At 52.0% G+C, this 13,610-nt stretch overlaps 1 long non-coding RNA gene across 1 annotated transcript in view; it reads left to right on the top strand.

Annotated features, from left to right (window-relative positions):
* Nucleotides 1–2,518: 2,518 nt before the first annotated feature.
* LOC309809048 overlaps nucleotides 2,519–13,610 on the top strand; it is a 1,043,528-nt gene continuing 1,032,436 nt past the window's right edge. Inside the window, exon 1 of the long non-coding RNA XR_014294799.1 lies at nucleotides 2,519–2,578. This is a non-coding gene — a long non-coding RNA (uncharacterized lncRNA). The remainder of the gene's footprint in view (nucleotides 2,579–13,610) is intronic.

The raw sequence follows: 13,610 nt of genomic DNA on the forward strand, positions 1-13,610 counted from the left end.
AGATGTATTTATAGGAATGAATTATTTCCATGCTTATGTCTATAAATACATAAAAGAGGAATAATATCTAACTTGAAACATAAAAGAAAAAAAAAAACCTGAACCCACCATTTATACAGAGGAAAACCCTATCTGGACACTTGCTCCAGCGGTAAACAATTCTGAAAATGGTCAGAGGTGGGGAACCATCTCCCATACAGCCAGCACCCCACCCCCCACACAAGGAGCGTCCTCATTGCAAAGCTGGGAGACTGGGCCGAGGCAACTGTGCGTAAACGTGAGCTGAGCCCCAGGCCAGCTGCTGCTGAACTGTTCCCACCCTTCCCAGGTAAAACACCTGTATATGTACAAGAGCTTGAAAGCCTAGAGGAAGGGCCGTCGAGCCACACCAGTGACAACACGCAGGCCAACTTGGTGCCTGCAGGCCAGCCAGTGTGGTCCTGGCCCCGGGCGCTCCTCCGGAAGCTTTCCATTGCCCTGCCAGAGATACCCCTCCTGTCCTGGCCCCCACTGCTTTTTTCCTTCCTCACCTCTGTCCGGAGAGAAATTCCAGCGGAAGGTATGGGTGACACATCCTCTTCTTTACAGGTGTCAGCCTGGCAACTCCTGCAGAAAGGCCAGCAGAACCCCACTCACACCGGGCCACCCACAAAGCTGTGGCCCCTCACTCCCACCCACCAGCAGAGCCCCGAGACTGCTGACGGGGCAGAGAATATGGAGTCAGGCACAGCTTCAGGGGCTATTGCTGCCTGGAGCGCTGTTTATATTGACCTCAACGAGGCACACCTGGGGAGGGCGGGCCGGCAGGGTAAGGCTGCCCAGGTCAGCTAATCCACAACCCTCAGGGAATCACATTGTTGAAAATGGACCTCGCTAAGGGAGAAGAGGAGCGAAGGAAAAAAAGGACACAATGCCATTTGCAGCCCCGTAGATGAGTCTAGAAGTAATCACGTGACTTGTAGTAAGTCAGAAAGTGAAAGACACATACCACATCATATCACTTATAGGTGTTACCTAAAAATGGATACCAGGGCAGATATTTCCACGGAGAAGGGCAATCACAGATTCATTAAACAAACTTATGTTTCACGAATGGAAAGGTGTGTGGATTGGTTTCATTACGATATAGGGGATAACAGACATATACAAACACAGGTGACATATATAATCACCAAAGACCTACAGAATACCAAGAGAGGACTACTCAATATTCTGTCATAACGTACATGGGAAAAGGATCCCAGGAAGAACAGACATCTGTATATGTGTAAAAGAACCACATCTTCCACACCTACAACAAGCCAAACATTGTAATCAAACTTGCTGTAATAAAAAATAAAAAAAAATTAAATTAAAAACACGAACAAGAAGTAGTGAGACAAACTTGAGGGGCTTTCTCCTGGCACATTCCATTCTAAATTCCAATCTAGAACACCACTTCCACTGAGGCACTCTTGCCCTAGTAACCAGATTTGGTAAGGGTGAACTGATGCCACATGGTGGCCGTTTCACACAACAGCAGCTTTAATCCCAGCGCTAATGGTCAGTTGATATTCAAAATCATTGCAGGCCTGTAAATGACACCTGCCCTGAAAACAAATCCTGGGGTCACATATCGACCAAAAAATTCAAAGGACGTCCATATTTCAAAATGACCGTTTCAAAAGGCATATTTTAGGCACATTAGTGTTCTGCTTCTTTTCCTTTCTTTCCTTTTTTGTTACAAAAAACGGGAATGGAAAAAGGCATCCCTCAGAATGGGCAAAAATCGTTGCAAACGAATCAATGGACAGAGGTTTAATCTCCAATATATATAAACAGCTCATGCAGCTTAATATTAAAAAAACAAACAACCCAATACAAAAATGGGCAGAAGATCTAAAGAGATGTTACTTCAAAGAAGACACAGAGATGGCCAAGACGCACATGAAAAGCTGCTCAACAGCACTAATTATTAGAGAAATGCAAATCAAAACTACAATGAGGTATCACCTCACACCTGTTAGAATCGGCATCATCAGAAAATCTACAAACAACCAATTCTGGGGAGGGTGTGGACAAAAGGAGCCCTCTTCCACTATTGGTGGGAATGTAAATTGATACAGTCACTATGGAGAACAGTATGGAGTTTCCTTAAAAAAACTAGAAATAGAATTACCATCTGATCCAGCAATCCCACTTCTGGGCATATACCCAGAGAAAACCGTAAATCAAAAAGGCACATTCACCACAATGTTCATTGCAGCACTATTTACAATAGCCAGGTAATGGAAGCAACCTAAATGCCCACAGACAGATGAATGGATAAAGATGTGGTACATATATAAAATGAAATATTACTCGGCCATAAAAAGGAATGAAACTGGGTCATTTGTAGAGACATCGATGGATCAAGAGACTGTCATACAGAATGAAGTCAGAAAGAGGAAACCAAATACTGTATATTAAGGCATATATGTGGAACCTAAAAAATGGTACAGATGAACTGGTTTGCAGCGAAGATATAGAGACACAGAGGTAGAGAACAAACGTATGGACACCAAGTGTGGGAAGCCATGGGGTGGTGGTGGTGGGATAAGTTGGGAGATTGGGATTGACCTGTATACATTTATATGCATAAAATACATAACTAATAATAACCTGCTGTATAAAAAAAAATAAATTAATTAATTTCAAAATTCTAAAAAATAAAATTTAAAAATAAAAGAGAAAAAAGTTCTTCTCGTCACACAGATGTATTTATAGGAATGAATTATTTCCATGCTTATATCTATAAATACATAAAAGAGGAATAAAATCTAACTTGAAACATAAAAGAAAAAAAAAACCTGAACCCACCATTTATACAGAGGAAAACCCTATCTGGACACTTGCTCCAGCGGTAAACAATTCTGAAATTGGTCAGAGTTGGGAAACCATCTCCCATACAGCCAGCAACCCACCCCCCACGCAAGGAGCGTCCTCATTGCAAAGCTGGGGGACCGTGCCGAGGCATCTGTGAGTAAACGTGAGCTGAGCCCCAGGCCAGCTGCTGCTGAACTGTTCCCACCCTTCCCAGGTAAAACACCTGAATATGTACAAGGGCTTGAAAGCCTAGGGGAAGGGCCGTCGAGCCACACCAGCGACAGCACGCAAGCCAACTTGTTGCCTGCAGGCTAACCAGGTTGGTCTTGGCCCCAGGCGCTCTTCCGGAATCTTTCCATTGCCCTGCCTGAGATACCCCTCCTGTCCCGGCCCCCACTGCTTTTTTCCTTCCTCACCTCTGTCCGGAGAGAAATTCCAGCGGAAGGTATGGGTGACACATCCTCTTCTTTACAGGCGGCAGCCTGGAACTCCTGCAGAAAGGCCAGCAGAACCCCACTCACACCGGGCCACCCACAAAGCTGTGGCCCCTCACTCCCTCCCACCAGCACAGCCCCGAGACTGCTGACGGGGCAGAGAATATGGAGTCAGGCACAGCTTCAGGGGCTATTGATGCCTGGAGCGCTGTTTATATTGACCGCAATGAGGCACACCTGGGGAGGGCGGGCCGGCAGGGTAAGGCTGCCCAGGTCAGCTAATCCACAACCCTCAGGGAATCACATTGTTGAAAATGGACCCTGCTAAGGCAGAAGAGAAGCCAAGGGAAAAAAGGACACAATGCCATTTGCAGCACCGTAGATGAGTCTAGAAGTAATCACGTGACTTGTAGTAAGTCAGAAAGTGAAAGACACATATCATATCATATCACTTATAGGTGTTACCTAAAAATGGATACCAGGGCAGATATTTCCACGGAGAAGGGCAATCACAGATTCATTAAACAAACTTATGGTTCACCAATGGAAAGGTGTGAGGATTGGTTTCATTACGATATCGGGTTTAACAGACATATACAAACACAGGTGACATATTTAATCACCAAAGACCTACAGAATACCAAGAGAGGACTACTCAACATTCTGTCATAACGTACATGGGAAAAGGATCCCAGGAAGAACAGTCATCTGTATATGTGTAAAAGAACCACATCTTCCACACCTACAGCAAGCCAAACATTGTAATCAAACTTGCTGTAATAAAAAATACAAAAAATTAAATTAAAAACACGAACAAGAAGTAGTGAGACAAACTTGAGGGGCTTTCTCCTGGCACATTCCATTCTAAATTCCAATCTAGAACACCACTTCCACTGAGGCTCTCTTGCCCTAGTAACCAGATTTGGTAAGGGAGAACTGCTGCCACCTTGTGGCCGTTTCACACAACAGCAGCTTTAATCCCAGCGCTAATGGTCAGTTGATATTCAAAATCATTGCAGGCCTGTAAATGACACCTGCCCTGAAAACAAATCCTGGGGTCACATATCGACCAAAAATTTCAAAGGACGTCCATATTTCAAAACGACCGTTTCAAAAGGCATATTTTACGCACATTAGTGTTCTGCTTCTTTTCCTTTCTTTCCTTTTTTGTTAAAAAAAACGGGAATGGAAAAAGGCATCCCTCAGAATGGGCGAAAATCGTTGCAAACGAATCAATGGACAGAGTTTTAATCTCCAATATATATAAACAGCTCATGCAGCTTAATATTAAAAAAAACAAACAACCCAATACAAAAATGGGCAGAAGATCTAAAGAGACGTTTCTTCAAAGGAGACACAGAGATGGCCAAGACGCACATGAAAAGCTGCTCAACATCACTAATTGTTAGAGAAATGCAAATCAAAACTACAATAAGGTATGACGTCACACCCATTAGAGTCGGCATCATCAGAAAATCTACAAACAAAAATTCTGGGGAGGGTGTGGACAAAAGGAACCCTCTTCCACTATTGGTGGGAATGTAAATTGATACAGTCACTATGGAGAACAGTATGGAGGTTCCTTTAAAAAACTAAAAAGAGGAGTACCATCTGATCCAGCAATCCCACTTCTGAGCATATACCCAGAGAAAACCATAAATCAAAGAGACACATTCACCACAATGTTCATTGCAGCACTATTTACAATAGCCAGGTAATGGAAGCAACCTAAATGCCCACAGACAGAAAAACGGATAAAGATGTGGTACATATATAAAATGGAGTATTACTCAACCATATAAAGGAATGAAACTGGGTCATTTGTAGAGAACTCGATGGATCTAGAGACTGTCATACAGAGTGGAGTAAGTCAGAAACAGAAAAACAAATATTGTATATTAATGCCTATATTTGGTACCTAGAAAAGTGGTACAGATGAACTTGTTTGCAGGGCAGAAATAGAGACACAGAGGTAGAGAACAAACGTATGGACACAAAGAGGGGGAAGCCATGGGGTGGTGGTGGTGGTTGGATGAGTTGGGAGATTGGGATTGACCTGTATACATGTAAATGCATAAAATACATAACTAATAATAACCTGCTGTATAAGAAAATAAAATTAAATTTCAAAATTTTTAAAAATAAAACAGAAAAAAGTTCTTCCATTCACACAGATGTATTTATATGAATGACTTATTTCCATGCTTATATCTATAAATACATACAAGAGGAATAAAATTTAACTTGAAACAATGGAGAAAAAAAAAAACCCTGAACCCAACAGTTATACAGAGGAAAACCCTATCAAGGCACTTACTCCAGCGGTAAACAATTCTGAAATTGGTCAGATGTGGAGAATCATCTCCCATACAGCCAGCAGCCCAACCCCACGCAAGGAGGGTCCTCATTGCCAAGCTGCGGGACCGTGCCGAGGCGTCTGTGAGTAAACGTGAGCTGAGCCCCAGGCCAGCTGCTGCTGAACTGTTCCCACCCTTCCCAGGTAAAACACCTGAATATGTACAAGGGATTGAAAGCCTAGAGGAAGGGCAGTGGAGCCACACCAGCGACAGCACACAGGCCCACTTGGTGCCTGCAGGCCAGCCAGGATGGTCCTGGCCACGGGCGCTCTTCTGGAAGCTTTCCATTTTCCTGCCTGAGATACCCCTCCTATCCCGGCCCCCACTCCTTTTTTTCCTTCCTCACCTCAGCCTGGAGAGAAATTTCAGCAGACGTTATGGGTGACGCATCCTCTTCTTTACAGGTGGCAGCCTGGCAACTCCTAAGCCTTGCCGTTCCCTAACCCCAACGCTAGCCTGGAACGGAAAACCTCCACCAGCCCTACACCTTACCCTATGCCGTAACCTACTCCTGGCCCGTACGCTGTCACTGACACGTGCGTCAGCACATAGCCAGACCATCCCACGTTTCCATACCCTCAACTGTGTCCTAAGCCTTGCCGTTCCCTTACCCTAACCCTAGCCAGGAACGGAAACCCAACACCAGCCCTACACCTTACCCTAGGCCGTAGCCTACTCCTGGCCCGTACGCTGGCACTGACCCGTGCGTCAGCAGGTAGCCCGAACCTTTCACGTTTCTGTAACCTCACGTGTGTCCTAAGGTTTGCCGTTCCCTATCCCTAAACCTAGCCAGGAACGGAAACCTACCACCAGCCCTACACCTAACCCCCAAGCAGTAGCCTACTACTGGCCCGTACGCTGGCACTGACCTGTGCGTCAGCATGTGACCTGAACCTCCCACTTTTCCGTACCCTCACCTGTGCCCTAAGCCTTGCCGTTCCCTAACACTGACACTAGCCCGGAACGGAAACCAACCATCAGCCCTAAACCTTACCCTACGCCGTAGCATACTCCTTGCCCGTACGCTGGCACTGACCAGTGCGTCAGCACATAGCCTGACCCTCCCACGTTTCCGTAACCTTACCTGTGCCCTAAGCCTTGCCGTTCCCTAACCCTAACCGTAGCCCGCAATGAAAACCCACCACCAACCCTACACCTTACCCTACGCTGTAGCCTACTCCTGGCCCGTACGCTGGCACTTACACATGCATCAGTACGTAGCCTGACCCTCCCACGTTTCCGTACCCTCACCTGTGCCCTAAGCCTTGACGTTCCCTAACTCTAACCCTAGCCCGGAACGGAAACCCACCACCAGCCCTAGACATTACCCTACGCTGTAGCCTACTCCTGGCCTGTACGCTGGCACTGACCCGTGCGTCAGCACATAGCCGGACCCTCCCACGTTTCTGTACCCTCACCTGTGCCATAAGCCTTGCCGTTCCCTCACACTAACCCTAGCCAGGAACGGAAACCCACCACCAGCCCTATACCTTTCCCTATGCCGTAGCCTATTCCTGGCCCGTACGCAGGCACTGAACCTTTCATCAGCACGTATCCTGATCCTGCCACTTTGCCATACCCTCACTAGTGCCCTAAGCCTTGCCGTTCCCTAACCCTATCCCTAGACCGGAACAGAACGCCACCACATGCCCTAAACCATACCCCCAAGCCGTAGCCTACTCCTGGTCCATATGCGGGCACTGATTTGTGCGTCAGCACGTAGCCTGACCTTCCCACATTACCGTAACGTCATCTGTGCCCTAAGCCTTGCCGTTCCCTAAGCCTAGTACGGAATGGAAACACACAACAAGCCGTACACCTAACCCCCAAGCCATAGCCTACTCCTGGCCCGTACGCTGGCACTAACACGTGCGTCAGCACGAAGCCTGACCCTCCCAGGTTTCCGTAACCTCACCTGTGCCCTAAGCCTTGCTGTTCCCTAACACTAACCCTAGCCCAGAACGGAAACCCACCACCAGCCCTACACCTAACCCCCAACGAGTGGCCTACTCCTGGCCGGTACGATGGCACTGACCCGTGCGTCAGCACGCAGCCTGACCCTCCCACGTTTCCATACCCTCACCTGTGCCCTAAGCCTTGCCGTTCCCTAACCCTAACCCTAGCCCGCAACGGAAACCCACCAGCAGCCCTAGACCTTACCCTACGACATAGCCTACTCCTGGCCTGTACGCTGGCACTGGCCCATCCATCAGCACGTAGGAGACCCTCCCACTTTTTCGTACCCTCACCTGAGGACTAAGCCTTGCCGTTCCGTAACCCTAACCCAAGCCCGGAACGGAAACCCACCACCAGCCCTACACTTTAACCCCAAGCCATAGACTAAACCTGGCCCGTACTCTGGCACTGACACGTGCGTCAGCAAGTAGCCTCACCCTCCTACGTTTCCGTACCCTCAACTGTGCCCTAAGCCTGGCCGTTCCCTAACCCTGACCCTAGCCCGGAACGGAAACCCACCACCAGCTCTACACAGTACCTCCAAGCCGTAGCCTACTCCTGGCCCGTATGCTGGCACTGACCGGTGCGTCAGCACGTAGCCTGACCCTCCCACGTTTCCGTACCCTCACCTGTGCCATAAGCCTTGCCGTTCCCTAACCCTAACCCGAGCCCGCAACGGAAACCCACCACCAGCCCTAAACCTTACCCACAAGCCGTAGCCTACTCCTGGACCGTACACTGGCACTGACTCGTGCGTCAGCACGTAGCCTGACCCGCCCACGTTTCCGTACCATCACATGTGCCCTAAGCTTTGCCGTTCCCTAACCCTAACCGTAGCCCGGAACAGAAACCCACCACCAGCCCTACACCTTACCCTACGCCGTAGCCTACTCCTGGCCCGTACGCTGGCACTGACCTGTGCGTCAGTACGTAGCCAGACCCTCCCACGTTTCCGTACCCTCACCTGTGCCCTAAGCCTTGACGTTCCCTAACGCTTACCCTAGCCCCCAATGGAAACCCACCACCAGCCCTACACCTTAACCTATGCCGTAGCCTACTCCTGGCCTGTACGGTGGCAGTGACCCTTGCGTCAGCATGTAGCCTGACCCTCCCACGTTTCCGTACCCTCACCTGTGCCCAAAGACTTGCCGTTCCCTATCCCTAACCCTAGCCCAGAACGGAAACCCACCACCAGCCATACACCTTCCTCTATGATGTAGCCTACTCCTGGCCCATACGCTGGCACTGACACATGCTTTAGCACGTAGCCTGAACCTCCAAATTTTCTGTACCCTCACCTGTGCCCTAAGCCTTGCCGTTCCCTAACACTAACCCTAGCCCGGAACGGAAACCCACCACCAGCCCTAGACCTTACCCTACACCGTAGCCTACTCCTTGCCCGTACGCTGGCACTGACCCGTGCGTCAGCACGTAGCCTGACCCTCCCACGTTTCCGTACCCTCACCTGTGCCTTAAGCCTTGACGTTCCCTAACCCTAACCCTAGCCAGGAACGGAAACCCACCACAATCCCTAGACATTACCCTACGCCGTAGCCTACTCCTGGGCTGTACGCTGGCACTGACACGTGCGTCATCACGTAGCCTGACACTCCCACGTTTCCGTACCCTCACCTGTGTCCTAAGCCTTGCCGTTCCCTCACCCTAACCCTAGCGAGGAACGGAAACCCACCACCAGCCCTACACATTACCCTACGCCGTAGCCTACTCCTGGCCCGTACGTTGGCACTAAACCGCGCGTCAGCACGTAGCCTGACCTTCACACGTTTCCGTACCCTCACCTGTGCCCTAAGCCTTGCCGTTCCCTAACCCTAACCCTATTCCGAAAAGGAAACACACCACCAGCCCTATAGCTTACCCCCAAGGTATAGCCTATTCCTGGCCCATACGCTGGCACTGACACGTGCGTCAGCATGTAGCCTGACCCTCCCACGTTTCCGTACCCTCACCTGTGCCCTAAGCCTTGCCGTTCCCTAACCCTAACCCTAACCCGGAATGGAAACCCACCACCAGCCCTACAACTTACCCCCAAGCCGTAGCCTACACCTGGCCCGTATGCTGGCTTAGACACGTGCGTCAGCACGAAGCCTGACCCTCCCACATTTGCGGACCCTCACCTGTGCCCTAAGCCTTGCCGTTCCCTAACCCTAAACCTAGCCCTGAACGGAAACCCACCACCAGCCCTACACCTAACCCCGAAGCCGTAGCCTACTCCTGGCCGGTACGCTGGCACTGACCCGTGCGTCAGCACGTATCCTGACCCTCCCACGTTTCCGTACCCTCACCTGTGCACTAAGCCTTGCCGTTCCCTAACCCTAACCCTAGCCCGGAACGGAAACCCACCACCAGCCCTACACCTAACACCGAAGCCGTAGCCTACTCCTGGCCGGTACGCTGGCACTGACACGTGCGTCAGCACGTAGCCTGACTCTCCCACGTTTCTGTACCCTAACCTGTGCCCTAAGCCTTGCCGTTCCCTAACCCTAACCCTAGCCCGTAACGGAAACCCACCTCCAGCCCTACACATTACCCTACGCCGTAGCCTACTCTTGGCCTGTACGGTGGCACTGACACTTGCGTCAGCATGTAGCCTGACCCTCCCACGTTTCTGTACCCTCACCTGTGCCCTAAGCCTTGCCGTTCCGTAACCCTAACCCTAGCCCGGAACGGAAACCCACCACCAGCCCTGCACCTTACCCCCAAGCCGTAGCCTACTCCTGGCCCGTTCGGTGGCACTAACCCGAGCATCAGCAAGTAGCCTGACCCTCCCTCGTTTCCGTACCCTCACCTGTGCCCTAAGCCTTGCCGTTCCGTAACCCTAACCCTAGCCCCGAACGGAAACCCACCACCAGCTCTAAACCTTACCCACAAGCTGTAGCCTCCTCCTGGCCCATACACTGGCACTGACCCATGCGTCAGCACGTAGCCTGAACCTCCCACGTTTCCGTACCCTCAACTGTGCCCTAAGCCTGGCCGTTCCCTAACCCTGACCCTAGCCCGGAACGGAAACCCACCACCAGCTCTACACAGTACCCCCAAGCCGTAGCCTACTCCTGGCCCGTATGCTGGCACTGACTGGTGCGTCAGCACGTAGCCTGACCCTCCCACGTTTCCGTACCCTCACCTGTGCCATAAGCCTTGCCGTTCCCTAACCCTAACCCGAGCCCGCAACGGAAACCCACCACCAGCCCTAAACCTTACCCACAAGCCGTAGCCTACTCCTGGACCGTACACTGGCACTGACTCGTGCGTCAGCACGTAGCCTGACCCGCCCACGTTTCCGTACCATCACATGTGCCCTAAGCTTTGCCGTTCCCTAACCGTAACCGTAGCCCGGAACGGAAACCCACCACCAGCCCTACACCTTAACCTACGCCGTAGCATACTCCTAGCTTGTACGGTGGCACTGAACCTTGCGTCAGCATGTAGCCTGACCCTCCCACGTTTCCGTACCCTCACCTGTGCCCTAAGTCTTGCCGTTCCGTAACCCTAACCCTAGCCCGGAACGGAAACAGACCACCAGCCCTAAACCTTACCCAATGACGTAGCCTACACCTGGCCCGTACGCTGGCACTGACCTGTGCGTCAGCATGTAATCTGACCACCCCACATTTCCGTACCCACACCGGGGCCCGAAGCCTTGCCGTTCCCTAACACTAACCCTAGCCCGGAATGGAAAAACACCACCAGTCCTACACCTTACCCTACGCCGTAGCCTACTCCTGGCCCGAACGCTGGCACTGACCCATGCGTCAGCACGTAGCCTGACCCTACCACGTTTCCGTACCCTCACCTGTGCCCTAAGTCTTGCCATTCCCTAACCCTAAACCTAGCCCGGAAAGGAAACCCACCACCAGCCCTACACCTTACCCTACGCCGTAGCCTACTCCTGGCCTGTACGCTGGCACTGACACATGCGTCAGCACGTAGCCTGACCTTCTCACATTTCCATACCCTCACGTGTGCCCTAAGCCTTGCTGTTCCCTAACCCTAACCCTAGCCCGGAACGGAAACCCACCACCAGCCCTACAACTAACCCCCAAGCCGTAGCCTACTCTTGGCAGGTACGCTGGCACTGACCCGTGCGTCAGCACGTAGCCTGACCCTCCCACGTTTCCGTAACCTCACCTGTGCCCTAAGCCTTGCCATACCATAACGCTAACCCTAGCCCGGAACGGAAACACACCACCAGCCCTACAGCTTACCCCCAAGCCATAGCCTACTCTTGGACGGTACGCTGGCACTGACACGTGCATCAGCACGTAGCCTGACCCTCCCACGTTTCCGTACCCTCACCTGTGCCCTAATCCTTGCAGTTCCCTAACCCTAACCCTAGCCCGGAACGTAAACCCACCACCAGCCTGAAACCTTTCCCTACACCGTAGCCGACTTCTGGCCCGTACGCTGGCACTGACCCGTGCGTCAGCATGTAGTCTGACCCCCACACGTTTCCGTACCCTCACCTGGGCCCTAAGCCTTGCCGTTCCCTAACCCTAACCCTAGCCCGGAACGGAAACCCACCACCAGCCCTACACCTTACCCTACGCCGTAGCCTACACCTGGCCCGAACGCTGGCACTGACCCGTGCGTCAGCTCGTAGCCTGACCCTACCACGTTTCCGTACCCTCACCTGTGCCCTAAGTCTTGCCATTCCCTAACCCTAACTGTAGCCTGCAACGGAAACCCACCACCAGCCCTACACCTTACCCTATGCCGTAGCCTAATCCTGGCCCGTACGCTGGCACTGACACGTGCGTCAGCACGTAGCCTGACCTTCCCACGTTTCCGTACCCTCACCTGTGCCCTAAGCCTTGCCGTTCCCTTACCCTAACCCTAGTACGGAACGGAAACCCACCACCAGCCCTACACCTAACCTCCACGCCATAGCCTACTCATGGCCCATACGCTGGCACTGACCCGTGCGTCAGCATGTAGCCTCACCCTCCCACGTTTTCGTACCCTCACCTGTGCCCAAAGCCTTGCCGTTCCCTAACCCTAACCCTAGCCCGGAAAGGTAACCCACCACCAGCCCTACAGCTAACCCCCAAGCCGTAGCCTACTCCTGGCTGGTACGCTGGCACTGACCCGTGCATCACCACGTAGCCTGACACTCCCATGTTTCAGTACCCTCACCTCTGCCCTAAGCCTTGCTGTTCCCTAACCCTAACCCTAGCCCGGAACGGAAACCCACCACCAGCCCTACACTTTACCCTACGCCGTAGCCTACTGCTGGCCCATACGCTGGCACTGACCCATGCGTCAGCATGTAGGCTGACCCTCCCACGTTTCCGTAACCTCAACTGTGCCCTAAGCCTTGCTGTTCCCTAACCCTAACCAAAGCCTGGAACGGAAACCCACCACCAGCCCTACAACTTACCCCCAAGCCGTAGCCTACTCCTTGCCCGTACGCTGGCACTGACACGTGCATCAGCACATAGCCTGACCCTCCCACGTTTCTGTACCCTCACCTGTGCCCTAAGCCTTGCCGTTCCCTAACCCTAATCCTAGCCAGGAAGGGAAACCCACCACCAGCCCTACAACTTACCCCCAAGCCGTAGGCTACTCCTGGACCTTACGCTGGCACTGACCAGTGCGTCAGCACGTAGCCTGACCCTCCCACGTTTGCGGACCCTCACCTGTGCCCTAACCCTTGCCATTTCCTAACCCTAACCCTAGCCCAGAACGGAAACCCACCACCAGCCCTACAACTTTCCCTACGACGTAGCCTATTCCTGGCCCCTACGCAGGCACTGACCCTTTCATCAGCACGTATCCTGACCCTCCCACGTTTCCGTACGCTCACCTGTGCCCTAAGCCTTGCCGTTCCCTAACCCTAACCCTAGCCCGGAACGGAAACCCACCACCAGCCCTACAACTTACCTCCAAGCTGTAGCCTACTCCTGGTCCATACGCTGGCACTGACCTGTGCGTCAGCACGTAGCCTGAACTTCCCACATTTCCGTACCCTCACCTGTGCCCTAAGCCTTGCTGTTCCCTAACA

The sequence above is a fragment of the Mesoplodon mirus genome (genome assembly GCF_964341445.2).
Source record: "Mesoplodon mirus genome assembly, contig: SUPER_7_unloc_1, whole genome shotgun sequence".
NCBI classification, from domain to species: Eukaryota; Metazoa; Chordata; class Mammalia; order Artiodactyla; family Ziphiidae; genus Mesoplodon; species Mesoplodon mirus.